This window comes from Dermacentor variabilis, chromosome 4 (assembly GCF_050947875.1).
Source record: "Dermacentor variabilis isolate Ectoservices chromosome 4, ASM5094787v1, whole genome shotgun sequence".
Classification (NCBI taxonomy): Eukaryota; Metazoa; Arthropoda; class Arachnida; order Ixodida; family Ixodidae; genus Dermacentor; species Dermacentor variabilis.
The window spans coordinates 205,693,717-205,716,128 of NC_134571.1; the positions used below are offsets into that span (position 1 = coordinate 205,693,717).

The window sequence follows — 22,412 nt, forward strand, 5'->3', positions numbered from 1 at the left end:
GATGCTGCATACAAATGAAAGTAATAAAGAAAAACACCCGTAACAAAGTAAACAAAAATAAGGAAGTTCGTCAGCGTCCGTAAAAGGGTTTCAGACGCACCACGTGGACCACTTCAGATCGTCCATGGCGCCGCTGTGAATGCGAAATTCCGTCTGGCACGACCTCATAGTCCAGTGCGCCAATACGTCGAATGACCTTGTAGGGTCCGAAATAGCGGCGCAATAGTTTCTCACTCAGTCCTCGTCGGCGTATCGGTGTCCAAACCCAAACACGGTCGCCGGGCTGGTACTCGACGAAGCGTCGTCGGAGGTTGTAGTGTCGGCTGTCGGTCCTCTGTTGGTTCTTGATCCGTAGGCGGGCGAGCTGTCGGGCTTCTTCGGCGCGCTGTAGATAGCTAGCGACGTCAACATTCTCTTCGTCAGTGACGTGGGGCAGCATGGCGTCGAGCGTCGTCGTCGGGTTCCTGCCGTAAACCAGCTTAAACGGCGTGATCTGTGTTGTTTCTTGCACCGCCGTGTTGTAAGCGAAGGTTACATACGGCAGGGCCGCGTCCCACGCCTTGTGCTGGACGTCGACGTACATTGCCAGCATGTCGGCGAGGGTCTTGTTCAGGCGTTCCGTGAGACCATTCGTCTGCGGATGGTAGGGAGTTGTCCTCCCGTGGCTTGTCTGGCTGTACTGCAGAATGGCTTGAACGAGCTCTGCTGTAAAAGCCGTTCCTCTGTCGATGATGAGGACTTCTGGGGCACCATGTCGCAGCAGGATGTTCTCGACGAAAAATTTCGCCACTTCGGCTGCGCTGCCTTTTGGTAGAGCTTTAGTTTCAGCAAAGCGGGTGAGATAGTCCGTCGCCACGACGATCTACTTATTCCCGGATGTTGACATCGGAAACGGCCCCAACAAATCCATCCCAATCTGCTGGAATGGTCGGTGAGGAGGTTCGATCGGCTGTAGTAATCCTGCTGGCCTTGTTGGTGGTGTCTTGCGTCGCTGACACTCTCGGCATGTCTTGACGTAATGGGCAACGTCGGCGGTCAAACGCGGCCAGTAATACCTTTCCTGTATTCTCGACAGCGTCCGGGAGAATCCGAGGTGCCCAGCGGTTGGGTCGCCGTGTAGGGCGTGCAATATTTCTGGACGCAGCGCTGACGGTACAACAAGAAGGTAGCTGGCGCGGACTGGTGAGAAGTTCTTCACGAGCAGGTTGTTTTGTAGCGTGAACGAAGACAATCCACGCTTAAATGCCCTAGGGACAACGTCGGTGTGCCCTTCCAAATACTCGACTAGGGCTTTTAGCTCCGGGTCTCATCGCTGCTGTTCGGCGAAGCCTTCCGCGCTTATTATTCCAAGGAAGGCGTCGTCATCCTCGTCATTTTGCGGCGGCGGGTCAATGGGGGCGCGGGATAGGCAATCAGCATCTGAGTGTTTTCGTCCAGACTTGTATGTTACAGTGATGTCGTATTCTTGTAGTCTGAGGCTCCACCGTGCCAGTCGTCCTGAAGGGTCCTTTAAGTTAGCTAGCCAACACAACCCGTGATGGTCGCTGACCACATTGAATGGCCTGCCATATAGGTAAGGGCGAAATTTCGCTGTAGCCCAAACGATGGCGAGGCATTCCTTTTCGGTTATAGAATAATTGCCTTCCGCTTTTGACGACGACCGGCTAGCGTAAGCTATCATGTGTTCATGTCCATCTTTTCTCTGGACTAGGACGGCACCGAGGCCTAGGCTACTGGCGTCAGTGTGGATTTCGGTATCTGCGTGCTCGTCGCAGTGTGCAAGTATGGGCGGTGACTGCATGCATCGTTTGAGTTCTTGAAATGCGTCGGCCTGTGGCGTTTCCCACTTGAACTCGACATCACATTTAGTTAGCTGTGTCAGCGGCTGTGTGTCAGCGATGCGTGAAAAGTCCTTGACAAATCGCCTGCAGTAGGCAAACATGCCAAGAAATCTACGCACTGCCTTCTTGTCGGTGGGCTGCGGGAACTTTGCGATGGCAGTGGTCTTATGCGGGTCAGGGCGGACTCCAGACTTGCTGATGACGTGGCCTAGGAACAGAAGCTCATCGTAAGCGAAGCGGCACTTTTCTGGCTTCTGAGTGAGCCCTCATGACTTGATGGCCTCTAGTACTGTGGCAAGCCGCCTAAGGCGATCGTCGAAATTTCCGGCGAATACAACGACGTCATCCAAGTAAACGAGACATGTCTGCCACTTCAATCCTGCTAAAACCATGTCCATCACGCGCTGGAACGTTGCAGGCGCTGAGCACAGTCAGTCCAAATGGCATAACCTTGAACTCGTAGAGGCCGTCGGGGGTGATGAAGGCGGTTTTCTCGCGATCTCTTTCGTCGACTTCTATTTGCCAATAGCTAGACTTGAGGTCCATCGAGGAGAAGTATTTAGCGTTGCAGAGCCGATCCAATGCGTCGTCTATCCGTGGGAGGGGGTATACGTCCTTCTTCGTGATCTTGTTCAGACGACGATAATCGACGCAGAAACGTAGGGTTCTATCCTTTTTCTCACCAGGACAACAGGGGATGCCCACGGGCTTTTCGACGGCTGGATGATGTCGTCGCACAGCATTTCGTCGACTTGTTGTCTTATAGCTTCTCGTTCTCGCGGCGAAACTCGGTAAGGGCTCTGGCGGAGTGGTCGAGCGTACTCCTCGGTGATTATGCGATGCTTGGCGACTGGTGTTTGTCGAATCCTCGATGACGTCGAAAAGCAGCCTTTGTATCGTCGGAGCAGACTTCTGAGCTGCTGTTGCTTAATCACGGGGAGACTTGGATTAATGTCGTAGTCTGGTTCGGGAACAATGATCGTCGGGGTAGATGCTGCGGAATCCGAGAGGACAAACGCATTACTGGCTTCCAGAATTTCCTCGATGTACGCGATCGTCATACCCTTGTTGGTGTGCTTGAACTCCTGGCTGAAGTTTGTCAGCAACACTTCAGTTTTCCCTCCATGCAGTCGAGCGATCCCTCTTGCGACGCAAATTTCACGGTCTAGCAGTAGACGTTGGTCGCCTTCGATGACACCTTCTACGTCAGCGGGTATTTTGATGCCGACCGAAATAACAATGCTGGAGCGAGGCGGGATGCTTACTTGATCTTCGAGCACCGTGGTGACTACCGAGGCTCTCCGGCGGTATCGGTTTATCTTCCGACAGCGTTATTGACTTCGACTTCAGGTCGATGATTGCGCCGTGTTGGTTCAGGAAGTCCATACCGAGAATGACGTCTCGTGAACACTGTTGGAGGATAACGAAGATGGCAGGGTAAGTCCGGTCATGAATGGTTATTCTTGCTGTGCAGATTCCAGTCGGCGTTATCAGGTGTCCTCCAGCGGTGCGAATTTGAGGGCCTTCCCATGCAGTTTTAACTTTCTTCAACTGGGCGGCGATGTGTCCACTCATGACGGAGTAATCAGCCCCTGTGTCCACTAAGGCGGTAACTGCGTGGCCGTCGAGAAGCACGTCGAGGTCGGTGGTTCTTTGTCTGGCGTTGCAGTTAGGTCTTGGCGTCGGATCACGGCTGCGTCGTGTTGAACTGAAGCTGGAACGTCGCGTCGTCAAGTCGTCTTCCGTCGGTGTAGTCTTGGCTTCCTAACTTCGTTGGGACGGCGGTGTGTCGTCGTTGTTATGTCGTCGAGATTGTCTCTTCGGCGTCTTCGTCGGCGGCGGAGGATCTTCGTCAGTTCGACGAACAGCAACCGCACCTCCATCGGTTACTGCTTTTAGTTTTCCGGATATGGGCTCGTAGAGCGGCCGTGGGCTGGGCCGGTGCATGATCGGCGCTGCGGCGACAGGTAGCGGCCTGGTGACGGCGAACGGGACGGCCGTCGAGGGCTCCACTGAGTAGCGGCGAGGTAATCGGCGATGTCACGTGGGCGCTCGCCAAGCTGTGGACGCGGCGCGTTGACGGCGAACCCTCTCAGTCCCAAGTCGCGGTATGGGCATCGGCGGTACACATGGCCGGTTTCTCCGCAGTGATAGCAGAGCGGGCGGTGGGCGACGGGTGGGCGTGCCGGTGGCGGCGGCGGCGGACGACGGAGTTGCGGCGTTACAGGGCCCTGGCGCGGTTGCGGAGGGGTGCCTTGACGGCGTGCGACGGCGGCGTAGGTCATCGCTTCCGGCTGGGGCTGTGGTGATTCTGGTTGCACCTCAGGAACTCCAAGCGATCGGTTCACCTCTTCTTTCACGATGTCGGCGATCGAGGCCACTTGAGGCTGCGACGAAGGCAAGAACTTGCGCAGTTCTTCGCGAACACTCGCCCTGATGGCCTCGCGCAGATCGTCCGTGGCCAGTGATTGAATTCCGGCGTAGTGGGTAGAGCTTGTACGGTGGTTGAATTTCCGGTTGCGCATTTCGAGTGTCTTCTCAATGCTAGTGGCCTCGCGAAGGAACTATTCTACGGTCTTAGGTGGGCTTCGTATCATTGCGCCGAAGAGTTCTTCCTTCACACCACGCATGAGAAGGCGGACTTTCTTCTCCTCGGGCATATCCGGGTCGGCGTGGCGGAAGAGACGGTTCATTTCTTCCGTGAAGATGGCAACGTTCTCGTTAGGTAGCTGCACTCGGGCGTCCAGCATGGCTTCGGCCCTATCCTTGCGCACGACGCTCGTAAAGGTGCGCAGGACGCCGCTACGGAAGAGGTCCCATGTCGTCAAGGTCGACTCCTGGTTCTCAAACCACGTTCTGGCGGCATCTTTTAAGGCAAAGTATACATGCCGCAGCTTGTCGTCGGAGTCCCAGTTGTTAAACGTCGCGATTCGCTCGTTGGTCTCCAGCCAGCATTCTGGGTCTTCAGTCGCTCCTCCATGGAAGGTCGGTGGGTCCCGAGGTTGTTGTAGGATAACGGGGGACGCTGGGGCAGCCATTGCGGTTGCTTTGACCACGATCTTCTTTGTCGACTCAGGTAGAAGTCCGTGCTCTGGAGGCAGTCCTTGCATTCTGCGGCTTTGCGGGGGCGTTCGGTACATGAACGCACAAGCACCTCCACCAGATGTCACGTGGTGGTGACGTTGAATAACACAGTAGCAATACTGTGAACGACAAAACTAACTTTTATTGGGCGAACCTGTGCCCACAAAACAGGCTACACTTATAGCACAACGATAGCGCCGAACACGGTCGGCGATCGTCGAAAATCTGATCAGCGGGTCAAGTGCGTCGGCTCTTATAGAGCAGTCGTCGAATGTTCCAGACTAATCGTTCGGACCCACGGGCCTTCCACAAAGTTCTATACCATTCGCGTCAGGTGATGAAATCAGATAACATAAGGTTCGGCGACAACAGACAGCCGGGTAGAAGCATCGATAACTTTCCAGAAATTTCGTATACATGCAGGCGCGTCCCGCGCTGTTCGATTACATTTGTTAGTCGGCGAAACGTGGTCGCCCGATAAAGATAAGTACACGTGTCAATATTACAACAAACATATTGTGAAAGGTTCGAAAAAGAGAGCACGCGCTTATCTGCTGAATTCGGCGCATATACGCATGTGACGCGGAACTCAGCATCACACATAACATTATCACAAACGACAATCCTTCCTGACAAGAAAAAATACTTTGAATCTGGCGTCCAGGCAGCTTCTTCACAAGAAGAACGCACCCTCCAGCCGTGCCTACCGCATGGCTAACCAGCGCAAAATATGTAGTCGTGAAACGTCGCACCATGCTCCCTGTGTCCTCCGCTCCTTCAACCTTAGTTTCCTGGATGGCTAGTATGTCTATGTCGTGGTCAGTGACCAACCATAGGACCTGACCAACCGTAGAGCCACCAGCCCTCTCACGTTTAATGTGGCATTACTAAAGGACGGTATTTGAGCCATCTTGATCTAAAAGGAAAGTACGCCCGTAGCATGGTGCTTACCGCTCACGACTAGCCCTCGGCTAGCCGCCTCCGGGTCATCCCGTCTTGTTGGTGTCCTTAGGCGTGGCCGCTTTCTCGACAGGCTTCTTTTCAGGCGTTACATTGGGCTTTGGTTTGTAGTCCATCCGCCTCCCATGAGGCGCCTCCGTCGGCGGTCCCTCCCTGGTGCTCGTCGCCCGATCCTCGTGGTCCTCGTCTGGTCGTAGGTGCGCTTGATGGAAGCAGGAAGAGCCCCAGTACGGTCATCGTCGGTGACGACCTCGCCCTACTGCATTGCGGTCGCGTCGTCAGGTGCGTCTTCACTGACGCTTCCCGTGGCCTGCCCCCACGGTCGTAGCGACGTGTTCTGTTCTACTCGGCTTTTGAGTAGCCTCAGCCACGTTGCCGTCTACCTCCAGAGTCGTCGTCCCACTACTTGTCGCTTTCGACACCATGTCACTGGTTCCTTTAGCCGCTTCCTCCGCCTCGGCCACGTCCTTCACGTGCTCTACCGCCACGTCAATCGCTGGTGGGCCTGTCACAGCGGCATAGGACTTGACGCAGTCAGCGTCGACATGGCAGAAACGTCTGCATAGAGAACAGCCGGGGACTCTGCACTCACGGCGGACGTGTCCCGTGCCATGACAGCGCAGGCACTGCATTGTTCGACCGGGCACGACGACCAAGGCCAACTCCCCGCCGACGCCGATCTGATGAGGCAGGTCTTCCATTTTCACGCCACTTTTCAATTTCAGAATGACGGTCCTGGTGGTTGAGGTCTTTGTTCCCATGCCTTCGAAGCGCCACCGCTCCCCGCTCACCTCCTCCACCTTGCCGAAAGCCGCGAATGCCGTCCGGACGTCCTCGTCGGCAACGCCATAGAGCAGCCAGTGAAGCCTTAGCTTCACCTACTGATCTTACGGGTGAACGATGACACACCATCGTCCCTTAACTTGAAGTTCCTTAAGTCCAGCATCCTTTTTGTGGCAGTCGCATCGCTGATGGTCACTGCCCAGACGTGGTTGATCTGGTACGCCCCTATGCATATCACAGGCAGTAGGCACGTCGGCAGAAGGGCGTCCCTGAAATCTTCCACCTTGTACTGTCTCGAACGTACATCACCGTGCAAAAAGACGTATTAATCACCACTTGTTCTTTAGGCAGTTGCGGCAAAATTAATGCATCATCCTTATCGTCGTTTAGGCTGTTTCTGCGGCCAAAAGTGGCCGCTGTCGCTACTCCACTGGAGCCCACGATTCTGCTGACCGCTCAGCTCGCGGTTACAACCGTCACTCCGCGTACAATCGCGTAGTGGCCTGCATGTTGTTTTTGCAGTTCGACGTTGGCTCTACCAGCCGGCTCCAGTTGAACGTAAGTAACAGTAAATGCAACCACCCACACGCTAGTGTAAAAGAAAAAAAATGGTCACACAATCAGGCAATAAAAAGCAAAAAGAAGGGTGCCATCAGCACTCGGTGTTCCCAGGTGGTCTCCCTCCCAAGTACTGACCGAGCCCAATGCTGCTTAGCTTCGGGGATTGGACGAGAACCGGCGTATTGAGCATGGTATGGCCGATTTTCTTTCCTTTATTTCCTGTTTTGAGAAATGTACATATACTGATATGCAAGACACGTATTCAATCTCTGAATTCAACAGATGCTGTGATGTAAAAAAAAATGAAATCGCTGAATATTCAAATGTAGAGCTTGGTTAAAATTGCTTAATCGTCGCTTGCTGATCAAAGATAGGCAGCCAGTGTGGTGGCTCTGTTTGGGTTTTTAACACTTCGCGCACATAAGTAATATTTTCAATGAAATAACCTCTGGCTGGTCTAGGATCTATCTCCTGATTTCTTGCAGCCATCCAAGTCTTCCACACGCTGTGCATACAGAGGAGCATCACCATATCACACGGCACGCCCTCTAGGTCAGTCAGCGGCAGGAATTTAATACCAAAATTCGTTAATGGAAAATTCTTCTGAATTGTTCGCTAGAGAATGTCCCACAGAAATACTGAATCCCAGCAGTCTAGGAATACGTGCCCCATTGTTTCAGGCTTTTGGCTAATGTTGCAGTTAACGCCCCAGGGAAGGAAGAATTCTTTCTCTTGGAGCCACGGCTTGACAGGGAGCGTACAAAACAGTGTGTAAACAGAAGAAAAATTATTAAGAAAAATTATTTCGTGGTCGCCTTCACAGGCATCTTTTTGACCAGGTTCAATACATCCTTTTCTCGGCCTAAATGATACAGAGCTCGGTACACAGGCACTGGGCACATAATATCTAGTGAGTCTTTATACAATCGTTTTCGTTTTGCAGTATGCAAGTAATCTACGGGAAAATGGGCCCTGAGGAGGAGATAAGCGTTCACCACCTCTGACCAGAAACCTTTAATCGCTTCCTTAGGTCCAGCATGTGACGTCACAATGTAATCAAGCAACGCATCACGCAATCGCCATTGAATTACGGACCGCAAAAACATCTCTTTGTTGTCGTAGAAAAGCAAACTTTGAAACTAGCTGCTTCAGAAATAAATGAGATAGGCCCAATCCCCCTTTGCGCAATGGATAGAACAAATTTAAACGAGTTGTCCGCTCCCATGACGATCCCCACGATCCCTGCACGCATACTCTAGACATACATAGAACTTGCCGTAGGTAGAACACCTTTGCTACCAGAAACAAATTACACACTGTTGCGCATCCGAACATAGACAGGTTGTGCCCACCCCACTTCACCGTCTGTGCTTTGACTTATTCTATTTCACCTGCCCAATGCGTATTTGCATGGTGGTAGTGTTCAAATGGGACTCCGAGATAAATAGACGGCCTCTCAATGAATTTGATGTTTTCCACAAAAGCTGGCGTACTTTCCCATTCTCCGTGCCAAAAACCGATGCTGTTCTGCCAGCTTATGGCACTGCCAGTAAGTCTACAGAACCTTTTTGCATCTTTCGCTTCCGCCACAATGCTGTCTAGGTCGCCACAAAAGATCGCCATGTCATCAGCATATGACAGGATTTTAACTTCGTGCAAATAAAGTTGTAATCAATTGACCTTCTCATTGTGCAACACCTTTAGACAGAATGGCTCTAAAAATATGGCCAAAAGCAAGGGCGAGGCCGGGCATCCCTGACGCACATTCGACCGAACCGGTATACTGATGATGATGATGATTATATGTGGGTTTTTATGGCGCAAGGGCCACCCATGGCCAAAGAGCGCCAAGCAATGTTTTAATGGAGTCAGTGACGCAAATAATGATCAATGACGTCGTGGTTGGCTATAACAATGGAACCTGGCTGTATAGGGACCTAAAACAATCGTAAAATAAATATATATCTATTAAAATTGTCACAATGACTTTTCAGATGTACTATGAATTTAAAAGATATGTTCTGATGGAAGGAGGAAATAAAATATGTAAATGCCAATAGCACTATTGCCTCAAGGTGCCCTTAAATGCAAGGGCCTGTAGGCACGTGCTCTACAAAATACTATTATCGCAGCAGCAGCGTCTGGTAAGATGCTGTGCTACGAATCTCTTCGGCCTATAACTTGCAATGAATTAACATCTTGCAGAAAGTTAAAAACTGACTTTCTGTGAAAAAATGGGTCAGCACCAAGCAACATTGCAGGATGAAAAGGAATGTTCTGTTGGTAGGCTAGAGGGAAGTGTTTTTTCCTTTCAGTTTCCATTTCTCTATACTCCAGCAAGACATGGAGGACGGTTAGTGTCTCGCCACATCTACAGTATATGGGAGGTTCGTTACCGGTCAAGAGATAAGAGTGTGTGCCATACGCATGACCTATCCGAAGGCGGCAGAAAATGACCTCGATTCGCCTTATTTTCGTTATCGGCGGCAAGTTTCCTAATTGTGGCTCGATCAAATGGAGTTTACTCGAGGTTTCGGTGTCCCACTTGTGTTGCCAATGCCTTCGAAGTTTTTTGCGCAAAAACGGCTTTAAGTCTGAGGCAGGGATACCTACGGAACAGCTGCCAGCTTTCGTTGCAATGGATGTGGCAATTTGATCTGCAAGCATGTTGCCCTTAATGCCTCTGTGCCCAGGTACCCAACATACTATGACGTGCTCATTAGATGTATATGCTGTGCACAGGACCGAATATAGCTCATTGAGTGCAGGATTGTTGCGTTTCTGGAGTGACATTAGAGATCTTACGACACTAAGGGAGGAGGAGGAGGAATAAACTTTATTAGTTGAAATGAGCCGACGGTAAAATCGTCCGAGGTGGGCGGCGTCCCTAGTCCAGGATGCCGTTGGCCTGAGCTGATAGCTTGGCCCTGCTCACCAGGCGATGCTGGTCTTCAGGGGTCGAGCTTGTCAGCTGTGCCTCCCACTGCTCGACGGTTGGTCCGGTGATAGGCGGTGTCGATGGGTTTTCTTGACATTCCCATACCATGTGGTAGAGGAGTTGTGAATATAATGGCCTTCTGCAATTTCATTTTCTTGATATGTTTAACAGCTGTCAGTACAGCATATGCCTCAGCAGTGAATATGCTTGTTTCTGGGTGCAGTACGTTAGAGTCTGAAAACGATGGACCGACGGCTGCATACTAAACGCCGGCATGCGACTTTTAGGCATCTGTGTAAAATTCCTGGCAAGATTACTTCGATTGAAGTTCAAGAAGGTGCATTTCAATGTGTACCTGGGGAGCGTTCTTCGTTATTTCAACGAACGAAGTATCACACTCAACGAGCTGCCATTGTCACGGCGGACATAGCGTGACAGGAGCCATTAGAGGGTTTTCAAAAAGTGGAATATCCATTTCTTGACTCAGTTTCTGTACGCGCAGTGAGAAAGGTTCTCTAAGTGCCCGTCGATTATTAAATAGAGTTGCAGATGTCATGTTGCTTACACTTAAGTAAGAGCGAAGTCCACGGTTTGCATTTACCTTCAGAAAATACATAAAACTTGAATACGACCTCTGAAGATAAAGCGACCACTCATTAGCTTCAACGTATAGACTCTCCACAGGACTTGTACTGAAGGCACCGGTCGCCAGGCGGATACCTTGGTGATGTACCAGATCTAGCATCTTCAATGCACTCGGGCTAGCCGATTGATGAACGATTGCCCCATAATCTAAGCGTGTTCGAATGGGGCTCTTGTAAAGGTTCATTATGCATCTCCTATCACTACCCCACGTTGTGTGTGACAAAATTTTAAGAATGTTTATGGTTTTTAGGCATTTGTTTCTGAGGTATTTAAGGTGTGAAATAAAGGTTAATTTCGTGTCTCAAATTACGCCTAAAAATTTGGGTTCTGTGCTCACAGGTATGTGCTGCCCCTGAAGTTCAACTTCAGGATTTGCTATAAGACCTCTTTTTTGTGTAAAAAGAAGACAGGTACTCTTGCTGACATTGAACGTAAAGCCATTTTCATCGGCCCACTTAGACACCTTCTTTAGACAAAGCTGTACTTGTCGCTCACAGATAGCGAGATTACATGACTTAAATCCATTCTGAACGTCATCAACATATACCGAATAAGATATATTACGTGGTATTGATGAGCGCAAAGAACTCATTTTTATGATGAAAAGTGTGCAGCTAAGCACGCCACCCTGCGGTACCCTAGTTTCCTGTAGAAATAGCCTCGAGAGGATGTTACCAATTTTAACACGGAACGTGCGATTTGATAAATAGCTTTCTGTTACATAAAACGTTTTCCCACGGATGCCTATTTCCGATAAATCACGTAGAGTTCCATACCGCTACGAGGTATCATAAGCCTTTTCCATGTCTAAGAATACAGAAAGGAAGAACTGTTTATGTATGAACGCGTCGTGAATATATGCTTCAATGCGAACGAGGTGGTCTGTCGTCGATCGTCCTTCCCTAAAACGACACTGATATGGGTCAAGGAGCTTTCTTGATTCAAGAAAGTGCAAGAGCCTGCGATTTATGATTTTCTCAAATAGCTTACATAGACAACTTGTGAGCGCTATGGGCTGGTAGCTTGCCACAGAGGATGGATCTTTACCTTGTTTCAAGACAGGGACTACAATCGCCTCTTTCCATGCCAATGGAATTTCTCCTGTTTCCCAGATAGTGTTGAAAATAGACAGTAGAGCCATCTGCGTGTCAGGGTGAAGATGTTTTATCATTATGTTAGAGGTGCAATTTTTGCGCTATGGAGCAGACGTACCATAAAGGGGCGACACACGACTGTCATATCTTGTGTTTGTTTCCCAGATAGTGTTGAAAATAGACAATAGAGCCATCTGCGTGTCAGGGTGAAGATGTTATGTCATTATGTACATGACTCTGTCGGCTCCTGGTGCCGATTTCGTGCAGCCGTTCAAGGAAGCTCGGAACTCAGCAATGCTAAAAGGATGATTGTACGGTTCACTTTCGCTAGCTTTACGGTTCAGTGCCTTCCTTTCAGCTATCTGTTTATGTTGCTGGAATGATTGCGAGTAGTTCGCAGAGCTAGGAACTCGCTCGAAGTGTTCTCCCAGAGTGTTCGCCAGGTCTTGAAGGCTGTGGCCTTCATCATCAGCCAATGGCATGTTGTAGGTTTGTCGAGAAATTAATTTTCTTAATCTGTTCCGGACTTTTGCTTCTTGTGTATAGGAATTTATGCTTGTGACGTATTTTTCCCAGCTTTCTCTTTTAGCGATACGACGCGTTCGTCTGCCTTTGGATTTCACGTGCTTAAGTTGATGAGGTTTTCTGCCGTTGGAGATTGACGTAGTAAACGTCAGGCTTTGTTTTGCTCCTTACGCGCATTCTTGCATTGCTCATTCCACCATGGCACGCGCCTCTTTTTTGTAGTCCCCTTCGTTTGTGGAATGCACTCTATTGCAGCGTCAATTATAAAAACGGTAAAATAAGCAATAGCATCGTTCACACTAAAATCTTTAAAAGTGTTTCGCTGCATCTGGGTGATTTCCTCAAATTTTTTTCCAATCTGCGGATGCAACTTTCGATTGAGGGGGTTGTGGTAGGAATTCATTTTGTTCTAAAGTTTCGAGGCAGATGGGAAAATGATCACTCCCATATCGGTTTTGAACCGCCTCCCATTCTAGGCATGGTACAAGTGTAGCCGAGCAGATAGCTAAATATGTCGAAGAGGACGTGACATGAGCTATGCTATAGAATGTCGGCTCCTTTTTATTTAATAAGCATGCGCCTGAAGGAACAAGAAAATTTTCTATTAAGTGGCCTTTTACATCGCAACGAAAGTCTCCCCAGAGAGATTGGTGCGCGTTGAAATCCGCAACGAGTACGTAGGGCTCAGGAAAGTCATCGATTAGGCTAAGAAATTCTGTTCTTTGGAGTCAATAGTGGGGTGGTATGTACACAGAGGAGATTGTACCGAGTTCTAAAATTAAAGCTCGGACCGAAACTGCCTCAAGAGGCGTTCGGAGTTCCAAGCCCTGACATGCTAAACGCTTATCCACTATAATAGCGGCACCACCGGACGAAGCGAGAGCATCGTGCCGGTCTTTGCGGAAAATGTTAAATTGTGGTAGGAAGCCTGTCTGTGTAGGTTTTAAACGGGCCTCTTGGACGCACAGCACTTTTGGATTATATTTAAGCAGGAGTTCCTTGACATCATCGAGGTTATGTAGGAGTCCCCTGACGTTACATTGTAACATTTGTGTATACATATTTAACGTAAATTAGTGCTGTGTGTACGGACCGGAAGTTATGCCTGAGATTACAGAGCTCTTTCGAGGCCCTGTAATCGGGGTTTTGCCCTTTCTGGAGCGTTCGAGGGAGCCTCGCCGCTCCTTAGGCGCTTGGTGCGCCTTGAGGATAGGTGTAGTGTCCATTGCCTCTAGTGAGGCGCCGTACACGTGCTCTTGCGAGCGAGAATTTACCAGCGAGGGTCCCGCCTTGGAGGGCAAGACCCCTGCGCCCACCAGCCCGGAGGTCGATGGGGCTCCCTGGGGGATTTGGCTGCGCCGGCTGTTGCCAGCGCAGGAAGGGGCCGGGGAGGTTGGGCAGCCTCGGCTGCGCCCACCTTCGGGGTCTGTGGCCCCGTGTGCTGGGTTGACGGAGCAGCGCTAGCTGCAACCGCCGCGGGGGCGGATGGCGTAACTGCCGACTCGCTGGTTGTGGGTCGGACAGCCGCAGGTGGCCGTTGTGTCGCTGCCCCCTGACGCGTCACATCGGCAAAACTTTTCTTGGGCAGATATGAAACCCGTCTGCGTGCCTCCTTGAATGAGATATTCTCTTTTACTTTGATCGTTACGATTTCTGTCCCTTTCTGCCAGGATGGACACGACCGCGAGTACGCGGCGTGCTCCCCATCACAGTTTACATGGTGGAGAGAATTCTCACAAACTTCAGAGGTGTGTTCATGCGCGATGCATGTCGCACAAGTTTGGCGGCCTCGAATTGCTCTGCGAATTGTGGCCAAAACGCCGGCACTTGAAACATCGGAGAGGATTTGGCACGTACGGCCTAACACGGAGCTTTATGTACCCGGCTTCGCTTGACTCGGGCAGGACACTCGAACCGAAGGTGATTATTGAGTGTTTGGTTTGGATTTCTTTTCCATCTCGCCTCATCTTAATTCTTTTCACATTTATGACATTCTGTTCACTGAAGCCCTCCAAGAGCTCAGCCGCAGTGAGCTCCAGCAAATCATCGTCCGAAAAAACGCCGCGGGAGGTATTCATCGTGCGGTGCGGGGTTACTACTACTTGGGTCTCCACAAATGATACTAGTTTAGGCAGTTTCTCAAATTGCTTCTGATCGCGGAGCCCCAAGAGGAGGTTACCGCTAGCCATCCTCGACGCCTTATATCCTGGACCAAAAACTTCGGTAAGAGTCTTCAATACAAGGAGCGGTGAGATTGTTCGCACTTGTTTAGCTGGTTTTTCTACGTGGATCACGTGAAAACGAGGGAAATTGTGGACTTGGCGTTCGAAAAACTGAAAGACCTCTTCGGTGCGCCCTCGTTTCTGAGGGCTTTCAGGGAGTTTAGGAAAAGCGTTTTCCATAGGTACAGTTGAGTTTTTGGCCGCAATGCGGACCGCCCACCTTGGAGCCCAACAGGAGGACGTGACAGAAATTCCTGCTAGAGAAACCCTGCCAACGCCAGCCGTACATCGCTGCTATAACCAAATACAGCATAACCAAGGCTGGCTAGCCACACAAGCTTAACCCTTGCCGCCGCGAAACTAGGAAGTGAAGAGAAGTGATGAGAAGACAGGAAAGATGAAAAAGGCGAGAGAGAAAGACGAAGATTGGAGAGGAGGACAGGAAAATACGACTGCCGATTTCCTCCAGGTGGGTCAGTCTGGAGGTGCCGTCTATGTGAAGCCGAGGCCGAAGAGGTGTGTTGCCTCCGCCGGGGGGCCTTAAAGGTCCAAACACCCAGCATCGGCTCAACCCCCAGGATCCCCCCTTCCCCAGACACGGCTAAGCCGTGCATGCCTACACGCGGGAGGGGCCAACCCTCGTGTGCTCGGGTACGTGGTGTCGCAACACACCAAACGCCTGCTTTCGCAGACGCCCGTGCGGGGGACCGGTATACTAGCACTCAGCTTGTTGTTAATTATGAGCCTTGCACTGGAGTCGGCGTATGCCATTCGCACCCCTTCTTAAAGAACTTCTCCGATGTTGATGTGTTGAAGCAGAGCGAACAATATGCTGTGGGCAACCTTATGAAAGGCTTTCTCGAGGTCTAACTGTACCATTGCCACGTGTCCAAAGGTTACGTCGCAGCACTCAAGAACGCTTCTCGCTGTGTGGATGGTGGTTAATATCGTTCTTCCCTTGACACGTCTGATGTGGGTCATGAACAGATGTAATAACTGACTGAACCTTTTGGCCAGGACCTTCATGTACACCTTATAGTCTACATTCGTGAGACTAATTGGTCGATATGCTTCCACCGACTGCAACTTGGCTGGTTCATCGGTGTTTGGTATCAGGACGATGTGGCTGGACCTGAAGGATGGAGGTAGTTGTTTGACTTCGTACGCTTGAGTTATGATGGTGTAGAGTATTTCCGCCATTTGACGCTTGAAAAACTTGTAGAAGCTAGGCCCTAGGCCATCGGGCCCCGGTGCCTTTGCGGTACCAAGCTCATCAATTACTCGTTCTAACTCTTGAATACTTATAGGTCTCTAGAGTCCCGTCTTTACTTCGTCCTGCAGTACAGGCACGAGTGGCCAAAGGTGCGCCTTGAATTCCTCATTTATTTCTACTTTACTGTTAAACGAATTAGAATGCCTTTCTTCAAAAGCGCTTTGAATGGTTTCTTGATCACGTGAAAAAACGTCGTGATGGCAAATTTCTTTAATTTGTTTCTTTGTCGCATATCTCTTTTCATCTCCGAGTGCCCGTTTCGTCGGGGCTTCATCTAACCAGATGCGCTCGGCGCGTGATCTTATCACAGCTGCCTCGTATTTTTAAGCCTAAATTGCTTCCAGCTGCTGTTTTGTTTCTTTGATTTCAGTTGTAAAATGCCCAGGGACTGCGCTTTCAACATCTACAAGATACCTCAACGTACTATTTAGTTCCTTTTCGCGCTGTTTACCCTGACCGCTTAATACACACGCCCTTTGAATTGCTATATTTTTACCTCACTTTTGAATTGATCCCAAGCATAGAACCGTTTTGTAGGTTCCCTCGCGCGCAATTCTTAAATTTTTTCTGTTACTTCGTCCACGAATCTTCCGTCCTGTAGCAACTTTTCATTCAGCTTCCACAGCTGCCAATTAAAACGGCACTCCTTCTTTTTAGAACCAATCGTGAACATCACAAACTGTGGTCACGAAAGCTAACATGCTTAACAGTATATTTATTACAAGCTGGTAGCAGTTCCGCGGACACATACACTCTATCGAGCCTTGCGTGGCTGCGCCCTTGAAAATGAGTGAAAATTCCTCGGTTTTCACGTAGTACGTCACCCACATCAACAAGGTCATATTCTTGAACGGTGGATCTGAGCATTTCTGCACTGTTATCTTTCATCAACACATCTTTAGAGGTGTCCTCGGGCAAATACACACAATTAAAATCACCTAATAAATGAATACTCCTACTACAATTTACGAAGGTGGCCATATATTCAAAATGCACTTCTCGTTCGCTTGCTTTGTTCGGGGCGTAAATAGAGATAATTCTCCAGGCTACATCATTGCAAGATAGGTCACACATAACTAATAGGCCATTATCGAGCGCTACTACAGTCTCCTCAATTATACCGACAGTGTTACGCAGAAAAATAGCACATCCACCGGACTTCCCATTAGCAAGAACACAAACATTGTGATTTGATTTAAACATTTCAACCATTCTATCCGTCTGTTCCTCACTTTCAATTTTCGTTTCCTGAACTGCAAGAATATCAATATCATGGTCAATTAACAGCCGTTTAATCTGAGCCTGCCGCTTTCTAGTCGACAGGCCACGCACATTGAGCGTTCCTATTCTGAAGCCGTGTTTAGAAAGCTGGCGGATAGACGGGCTGCTTGGCGACTGATGCAGGTTTAGTGCTAACGGACTGACATCCCTGGACAGCACGAAATCGTTAAATGGCTCCGCCACACCGGTCGAAGCTCTCGCGTCTTCCCTGTCGGCACACATCACGGAAACTGCAACCGGCACGTCCAAACTGAGTTAATTCGTTCTTTGCTACCAAACCAGCAGTCCCCTAAGGCGGGGGCATTGCTGGCGGTGTCTTCTTGTCCGGTGGCACGTTCGGTTTGGCCTTCAGCGAAAGCCGCCGAGAGGTGGTAGTCGTGGCAGGCGGTCCTTCAGCTTCACTACGGTCTTCTTTTCCAGCAATTTCCACGCTTTCATCACGCGGCCTTTTTGAGACAGCGGTTGAATGGGCGCTATTCACCGCCTCCGCGCTGCGCCCGACGCTTCCATGGCTGTTGTCCATAGTTTCCGCGCCGTTTCCCTGCACATCCTCGCCATCTTTGCAGCTTTCTGTCACCTGCTCCTGTGCCATGTTGTCTTTTTTGCGGGCTTCCTCATTCTGCTCTTTGTCGTGGCTCGTTGCTGCTGGCGCATCGTCAGAGTTAGGCGGGGCCCCGCTTTCCCCATAGGTGTCCTCCGCGTCAGCTTGGTCCATTAGGTGCTCGTTTACGACGTCGCTCTTGCCAAACCCTGTCACGTTCGCGTAACTTCGCACGCACTGGGTATCTTTGTGGCAGGAGCGACGACAGATCCCGCAACGTGGAACGCGGCACTCGCGCCGTATATGACCGGTGCCGTGACACCGGAGGCAGAGCGGTGCTCTGCCAGGCACCAACACGAGTGCATGATGGTCCTCGCCGACACGTAGCTGATGCGCAAGATCTTCTGTGGTGAGGCCAGGTTTCAACCATAAGGACACGAGTCTTGTGTGCGACCCTTTGTCACTGCATCCGACTACGCGCCACTTTTCCTTTGACATCTCGGTCACTGTTCCGAAGGGTGCCAACGCCGCTAGCACATCCTCATCTGGTGTGGCGTACAGCAGCCAGTAGTGCTGCATCCGTGCGTCTTGGTTGCGTGGGTCAATCACCAAACATCGCTTACCCTTCACAGTAACGCTTCCGTAGACAGCAACTTCTGCTTTCCTTTTCCATCTTTGAAGGTGATAGCCCATACGTCATTCATTTGATAGGTTCCTAAAGCCAACACTTCCGGCATCAGCTTCAGACGACCTAGCGCGTATCGAAAATGTTCTACGCTATAGGGCCTCGCCTTGACATCCCCGTGCAAAAAGACGGTATTAGAGACGGTCGTACCTTAAAATAATCTGGTAGTCCTGTGTAGCAGCATCCATAAATCTGATACCGCGGCCCTTTTGGGCCGCAAAAGCCGCCCTTGCGGGAGCCGACATTCCGCGTCCGCACGCTGTGGCGGCCGGAAGTGGAAATCTGCACCACGCCGCGTGAGTGCTACCGACCGCATGGTATGGCCAATGGCAAGGATGCGTTGTTTACGACTGCACCTATATCGTCCTATGTGCATTCGCCGAATACATTGCTCCAGCGCATACGCGACAGTCTTTCCGTGGAGAATACAAGCACACGTCGTGCACGTGCATTCCTCCGTTTGTGGTTGTTCGTTGCATGCGTGCGTGCTAGTCGTTGTCGCAAAAACAAGAGGGCGAGCGCAATGTTTGGCGTGCGTTGCAGCCCACGTTTGGCGCTAACAATGTGTCAATTTATTGATGTATTCTCATTGAGCTGTATACAGGTGTAATAGGTAAGCGGTTAGCAGTTCCTGCGAGTAAATGTTGCCCCATTACTCATACCGGTTACCACCGTCACTCCGCGTACACTCGCGTAGTCGCCTGCATGTTGTTTTTGCACTTAGACGTTGTCTCTACCAGCAGGCTCCAGTTGAATGGAAGTAACAGTAAATGCAACCACTCACACGTTAGTGTGAAAGAAAAAAAAAGGTCAGGGAAGCACGCAATAAAAAAAGCAAAAAGAAGGGTGCCATCAGCACTCGGTGTTCCCAGGTGGTCTCCCTCTCAAGTACTGATGGAGCCCAATGCTGCTTAGCTTCGGGGATCGGACGAGAACCGGCGTATTGAGCATGGTATGGCCGATTTTTTTTCTTTATTGCCTGTTTTCTTTTACAGGTCGTGGAAACAGAGAAATATGAATGATAAAAGGAGACACTTGGACCAAGCCTTGATCCGGTGTGTTCACATTAAAATTTCTTCAAGTTAAGCAATGCGTCCAAGAGAGGTAGCCAGTCAGGAGGCTCTGGTTGCGCTTTATACATTTCGCGTATATAATCCATGTTTACAATGAAATTTGCCCTGACAGGACGTGCGTGTAGTCTGCCAGATGCTGTGAAGTGCTATCAGCATGAACATGTCGTACGGGACACCGTCTTCGTTGTCCACACTCAGAAAACAAATGCCATAACTCGTGATGGGTAGGTCCTTTTTCAATGTCCGCGGCAGAATGTCCCAATGGAAAACGGCGTCCCAGCACTAAAGAAAGACGTGTTCTGCCGTTTCGGGCGTCTTACAAAGTAGACAGTTTGTCGTCCATGGAGCGTAGAGTCTCTTATCAGCTAACCATTGTTTTACTGGGAGCGTCCCAAACTGAAGTTTAATAAAGAAAGTTTTTGTTCCCAGTTTTGCGTTCATCTTTTTAACCCTTCTTAGCACCTCTTGGCCGGGTCCGACATTGAATAAAGTTCTGTACCGCGGTGTTGGCAACAAACAGTCGACAAGGTCTTTGTAAAGTGTTTTCCATTTTGCAGAGGACAAATACTCTAGTGAAAAGCGCACTTTCAGAAATTGAAAAGAATGCACTACTTCACGCAAGAATCCAGTCACACAATGGTACATATTGTTATTCGATGACACAACAAATTCTGGAACGTGTGAACACAGCCTTAATTTCATTACAGTTTGTAAAAAGCAATTTCTTTGGTCGCGGAGACAAATAAAACGAGACACAACTTGCCTAATAAATAAATGACAAAAAACCCAATCCACCGTTTCGGACCGGTAAGAATAAATTTGAGCGACTTGTTCGTCCCCAGGCCTATCTCCACACAAACACGGCGAAAATCCTGTGAAATTTCTGCACATTCACCCGCGAAATACAAAGGACTTGGCCCCGCACGGGCGTCTGCGTCAGCAGGCGTTTGGTGCGTTGCGACACCACGTACCCGAGCACACGAGGGTTGGACCCTCCCTCGTCTAACCGTGCGCGGCTTACCCGTGTCCGGGGAAAGGGGGATCCTGGGGGTTGAGCCGATGCCGGGCGTTTGGACCTTTAAGGTCCCCCGGCGGAGGCAACACACCTCTTTGGCCTCTGCTTCACGTAAACGGCACCCCCGGACAGACCCACCCGGGGGAAATCGGCAGTCGCCTCTTCCTCTCTCTTTCTCCTCGAATCTTTGTCTTTCTCGCTCACTTTTTGATCTTTCCTGTCTTCTTCTCTCTTCCATTTACTTCCTTATCCACGGCGGCAAGGGTTAACCTTGTGTGGCTATCCTACCTTGGGTACACCACATATTGGGTTATAGTGACGGCGTACGGCTGGCGTCGTGCAGGCTTGAACACCAGCCCTGCCGCGTCCCCTCGTTGGGCTCTGTGGTGGGCGGTCGGCGCTGTTACCGAACATATACATTTTCTATGGCAGCACAAACCTCTATCGTTTATGATCGGCGTCTGAAAAGATGCCGCAACGAAGTACCATTTCATTTCTCCTTTCGGAGCAACGCTCCATCCTTCCCCAATTACTATGTAGTACACATCGAAAGCAACATGCCAGTAAGAAAACTCTCTCCGTTCCTAGTAGCCAAATGCCTGAAAGAAAAAATTGGAGCGACATACAAAGCCTCCAAAATGTCTAGCGGGGACCTCCTCCTATAACTAAATGATAAAGATCAAGCAGAGAAGCTCTCTGACCTTGCCAGTATTGGTGACGCGACAGTGACAGTTTCAGCTCACAGAACACTTAACACAAGCAGGGGAGTGATTTCTGAAGAAGACTTTATTGGTTTGAGCGATGAGGAACTCCTTGAGGGTTTCCAAGAACAAAATGTGACAAAGGTACAAAGAATAGTAATCCGCCGAAAAGACCAAGAAATCCCCACCAAACATGCTATACTCACCTTCGGAACAAGCGTAATGCCTACTTCACTCGATGCAGATTATGTTAAAGTCAATGTAAGGCCATATATCCCGCACCCCAGACGATGTTTCAAGTGTCAAAGGTTCGGACATGCTTCACATGCATGCCGAGGCCAAGCAACCTGTGCTAAATGCAGCTCAAATGATCACCAATCTGACAACTGCACCTCTTCGCCACACTGTGTTAACTGTAAAGGAGATCATTCAGCTTACTCGAGGTCTTGCCCATGCTGGAAAAAGGAAATCATAGCACTAATTGTAAAAGAAAAAAATATCCTTCTTTGAAGCCAGAAAGCGGCTATCATATCTTCCGCGAAGAAGTTATGCCGATGTGACGCAGGCAGGGGCAGCGTCACAGAGGCCTCCGGAGTCCTCTGAGCCCACGCACAGTGGTGCCGCAGTGACTCCTCCCGCCCCCGTGGTGGAAGCAGTCAGTACTGCTCCACCCTCTTCGACGGCCCTGCAGACATCAGTCCCGCAGGGCCCTAAAATCGGCGCCGCAGTCCCGCAGTTAGGCGCCGCAGTTCCGCGGCGCCTAACTCTCGTTCCTTCAGCGCCTCAGAGAGAGCGATGGAGGTCGACACAAAAAGCCCGGCGTCATTGACACCGAAGGACAAGCGCTCTCTCGAGCGTGGTAAGAGGGACAAAATCCCAATAACAACTCAAAATAAGAAAGTGTTAACCTAAAGGTTATCGCTAATTTGCATTAGCCTTATTAAATCCTCCCCCCCCATGTCACCTATACCTCACCTCCTAAATTTTCCGTGGTGCCATTTCTGATCTTTCCATTTTGAGATGGCTTTTATTATGCACTGGAATTGTGGAGGGCTTTTACACAACTTAAGTGACATCAAAGACTTGTTAAGTAACTTCTCTCCTCTGGCCCTGCGTTTACAGGAAACAAACCTAGGCGAAAAATACAAAACATTTTAAAAGGTTTCACTGTTGTACGGCGCGACCGTACT

General features: G+C 50.0%; 1 long non-coding RNA gene and 2 pseudogenes across 1 annotated transcript in view; 1 reads left to right on the plus strand and 2 right to left on the minus strand.

Annotated features, from left to right (window-relative positions):
- LOC142578142 (uncharacterized) overlaps positions 1–22,412 on the plus strand; it is a 116,666-nt gene that overhangs the window by 85,903 nt on the left and 8,351 nt on the right. The window lies entirely within an intron of this gene.
- Positions 7,316–7,434, minus strand: LOC142580547 (5S ribosomal RNA; annotated as a pseudogene).
- LOC142580555 (5S ribosomal RNA) lies at positions 19,281–19,399 on the minus strand (annotated as a pseudogene).